We start from the raw sequence: 4722 nt of genomic DNA, 5'->3' as shown, positions 1-4722 counted from the left end.
CATAAATGATGTGTCCTTGATGATGTTCCACCTGTGTAATGTTGAATAAAAGGCCAAGTGATTGGAATTTAACATTAATGTTCAGTGTTTAGATACCAGGTAAAGCTAGATCATGTTCATTCTCCTGCATGTGACTTGTTGATCTGTATATTTCCTTGATCTGTAATAAAGATTAGGAGAACAAGAACCAAATGCTATAACAAGGAATTGCAGATGCTGATTATACCAAAGAAAGATGCAAAATGCAGGAGTAACTCAGCATGTCAGGCAGCATCTCTGGAGATCATGGGTTAGTGACGTTTTGGGTCGGAAGCCTTCTTCAGGTTGTTTGCAGGTTGGTTACCAAATTTTGATTGGGGACAGGTGGCCCAGGGAAAGGTTCATTCAAAATCACAAGCATGCCGTCAGTTTATTCCACTGTGAAGGGGTTCAAACTGCCTCCATCAATGACCTTGAGTATCCTCTCTGAAATGAATTTAGTGAGAATAAACTCAAGTTCTCCTTTTAGCCGTGTCAGCCACGGGTCTCTGGAGAACACTCAAACCTCTGTGATCCTGTCACTAATATCATTGAAACAGATTGAGCTAGAAGTGCGTTCACACAACTCCGAAATAGAAGAAAATGACATGGTGTTGTTGAAAAATCAGTTTAATCTGAAGCTGAACAACGTTGCACTATTTTCTTAGCACCCGTCTTAATAAATCATCACGGGACAGAAGTGATTGGGGGCTTGGAAGGTTGCAGGGGAGATTTAACAGAACGTGGACAGGAGTGGATAAATGATAAGTGAGGAAAGATTTGGCTGTTTATCCTTTGGAATGGTGCTTTGAGGGGAGACTTCCCTGAAAAGTTATAAAATTATGAAGAGCCTGAATAGATCCAATTGGAAGTTTCTACTTTCTCTAGCCGAGGAATCAAAAACTAGATTTTTAAATCATCGGTGGAAGATTTAGATGGGAATTGGGAAAGAATGAGACGGAAAAGCTGCATATGCACTTGATGATCTTTGACTTGCCAGTGTCCAGGTCCAATACTGGGGATAGGGTGAGGCTGGGATGTGAATGGCACAGACACAATGGACTGAATGGCCTCCTTCCGAGTCATAACTTTTCCTTGATATGATGATTCTATGACTTTTATTTTTTGGGTGAAATTTGCATTGTCCACAGCACTTCACTTTTAGTCTAAATGAGGGCTGTGTTGAGTAACACATAATAGGAGCCAACAGTGGGATGTTCAATCATACTGGTCTTCAAAACAGTTCTTATCTACTCACAAAGCCACCAGGTTTCACCAATTCTGTTTTACCTTAAACCGTGCAAAAGTTCATAAGTTGTCGGAGCAGAAGTAGGTCATTCAGCCCATCGTGTCTACTTCGCCATTCAATCTTGGCTGATCTATCTTTCCCTCGCTATCCCATTCTCCTGGCTTCTCCCCATAACCCTTGACACCTTGAATAATCAAGTATCTCTGCCTTAAAATTACCCAATGACAGCCTCCACAGCAATGAATTCTACAGATTCACCACCTGAGGAAAGCCCTCCTCATCTCCCTTCTAAAGGTACGTCCTTTTATTCTGAGGCTGTGCCCTCTGGTGCTAGACTTTCCCCACTAGTGGAAACATCCGCTCCACATCCACTGCTCATTGTTCATAATGCATTCTTCGCTGAGACTTGCAACTCACTGTGATCTCAGAAACAATCTTACCTGTGTACCTGGAATGTCTTGCACAGTGGGTTAGGGTCACAGTCACTCTCCGTCCTAGTAGCTACATAATTCTAGACTGTTATTGCTAATCTCTGCCCCATCCATGGATTGTTGCTCGCCTGGAGAACAACCGAGTTTACATTGAAACAGATGAGACTTCATTTATTTTCTTTTGAGTCTGCAGTCCCCTTATGGTAAGGAATTAAGCAGTCAAGAAATTATTGAATGTCTTAGGACACCATTTCTTAGAACAGAACAAATACTTCCAAAGATAGACACAAAATGCTATAATAACTCAGTGGGACAGCCAACATCTCTGGAGAGAAGGAATGGGTGATGTTTTGGGTCGAGACCTTTCTTCAGACTGAGAGTCAGGAGAGAGAGCGAGAGAGAGACTCGAGATATGGACGAGTAAGCTAACGGAGTCAAGGGATATGGGGAGAAAGCAGGAATGGGGTACGGATTTTTTCTGATCAGCCATGATCATATTGAATGGCTCGAAGGGCCGAATGGCCTTCTTCTGCACTTATTATCTATATTTTTACGTTTTTAGATCAAATCAGGCAATAGTCAAGGAAATGTAGAATGGTTCATTGTTAGCTGAAGGGAAGGTGACAACAGGCATGCAATCAGTAAAATGAATCAGGAGGACAGTGAAACTAGTCGGAGAACTAGGGTGGGGGAGGGATGGAGAGAGAGAGAGGGAAAGCAGGGGTCACTTAGTTAGATAAATCAATAGTCAGTCATACTGCTGGGGTGTAAGCTGCCCAAGAGAAATATGAGGTGCTGTTTCTCCAACACTTCCACTTGGCCTCGTGAACAGGCCGAGCAGTGAGAAGACCACTTATTGCCGCACAATTTTCAGGAGCTGTCAGAAATCAACTGCCTTAGATAAATGATGTGTCACAACAGCCCGCCCGGCCGGCCGGCCGGCTGTGGGGAGCCAGCCTCCTGGCAACTTTAGCACAAAATGTTTGAGATTGGATTTGTTACTTTGTCACAAATTCTTTAAATGGATAACGAAATGAGTTTCAAACGTGCAACAGAATATCATTCATTCGAGTCCCAGACATGTACATTAAGACTTTGAGTTTGAGTTTAAGTTTATTGTCACATGTACTGAGGTACAGTGAAATGCTTCTGTTGTGTGCTAACCAGTCAGCGGAAAGACAATGCGTGATTGCAATCGAGCCGTCCACAGTGTACAGATACATGATCATGGGAATAATGTCATATCATATCATATATATACAGCCGGAAACAGGCCTTTTCGGCCCTCCAAGTCCGTGCCGCCCAGTGAACCCCGTACACTAACACTATCCTACACCCACTAGGGACAATTTTTACATTTACCCAGCCAATTAACCTACATACCTGTACGTCTTTGGAGTGTGGGAGGAAACCGAAGATCTCGGAGAAAACCCATGCAGGTCACGGGGAGAACGTACAAACTCCTTACAGTGCAGCACCCGTAGTCAGGATCGAACCTGAGTCTCCGGCGCTGCATTCGCTGTAAAGCAGCAACTCTACCGCTGCGCTACCGTGCCGCCCTAATGTGAAGTGGTGAGAAATTTTGGAACTGCAGTCCCTTGTAAGCACTGGGTAATTCCATAACGGATGCAAAGTTAAGATTCCTTCATTACTACAGTCTTAGGAGAACAGTGCCACTTTCTATCCACTTCCCCATGGCTTTGTCAGGTTTCTGGGTAAGAGTCCCATTTGCGTTTGAGGCTGTTTCTCACGAGAAGCTGAGATGAGGTAAATACAAACTCAAGAAGATTTCAGATTTAAACTCTGGTTCAAGCACTTATTTAAATGGATAAATATATAAGATTGCAGAGCATCTTGGACAATACAGTTCACCCCCTCCATGACACACTAGTCAACCTGAGGAGTACCTTCAGCACCAGACTGGTTCCGACCAAGATGCAATACAGAATGCCACAGGAGATCCTTCTTCCCTGTGGCTATCAAACTGCACATCTCCCCCCCCCCCCCCCACCTTCTGTCGTGGGGTAGACTGACTCCCCCCCACCCCCCCATCCCAAATCTTTGCACATCCCCGATCCTTTCCACTCATCACTTTAGTTTCATGTTTCATGTATCTTGTTGTGTATTTGACTGTTGGCAGTTCAATTTCCCTCCTGGGATAAATAAAGTTCTATCGCATCGTATATAAGGTTGTCAATCGTGGTTCTCACCCTGTGGCCTCTCATTGGTCTTGTGCTCGCAATCCCGCCATTGGTCACTAACGCATTTCTTTCCTCATTGGCTATAAAGTAGTCACCTTAAGTAGTCTACTTAATTGGGTAATTCTTGACGGCCAGATTTTCTTCGCCCTAACTTAACAGCCAGGTAAGACAAAGTGTCCAAAGAAAATATATTTTAAAATATATTTTTGATATAGAACATCGAACAGTACAGCACACGAACAGGCCCTTTGGCCAACCATGTCTGTGCCAGACCTGTGCCAAGATAGACTAATCTCATCTACCTGCACAGCATCCATTATCCAAGTGCCTATTTACAAGCCTCTTAGGGCGTAACGGTGGCGCAGCGGTAGAGTTGCTGCTTTACAGCGAATGCAGCGCCGGAGACTCAGGTTCGATCCTGACTACGGGTGCTGCACTGTACGGAGTTTGTACGTTCTCCCCGTGACCTGCGTGGGTTTTCTCCGAGATCTTCGGTTTCCTCCCACACTCCAAAGACGTACAGGTATGTAGGTTAATTGGCTGGGTAAATGTAACAATTGTCCCTAGTGTGTGTAGGATAGTGTTAATGTACGGGGATCGCTGGGCGGCACGGACTTGGTGGGCCGAAAAGGCCTGTTTCCGGCTGTATATATATGATATGATGATATGATAAACACCACTACGGTATTTGCCACCACCACCACCCTCTGGCAGCACATTGCAGGCACCAATACTCGTTCCACACATCTCCTTTAAACTTTGCCCTTCTCCCCTGAAAGCTATGCCCACTAGTGCTTGATATTTCCACTTTGGGGAAAAAGGT

The sequence above is a fragment of the Rhinoraja longicauda genome, chromosome 32 (assembly GCF_053455715.1).
Source record: "Rhinoraja longicauda isolate Sanriku21f chromosome 32, sRhiLon1.1, whole genome shotgun sequence".
NCBI classification, from domain to species: domain Eukaryota; kingdom Metazoa; phylum Chordata; class Chondrichthyes; order Rajiformes; family Arhynchobatidae; genus Rhinoraja; species Rhinoraja longicauda.
This window is presented reverse-complemented; position numbering follows the sequence as displayed.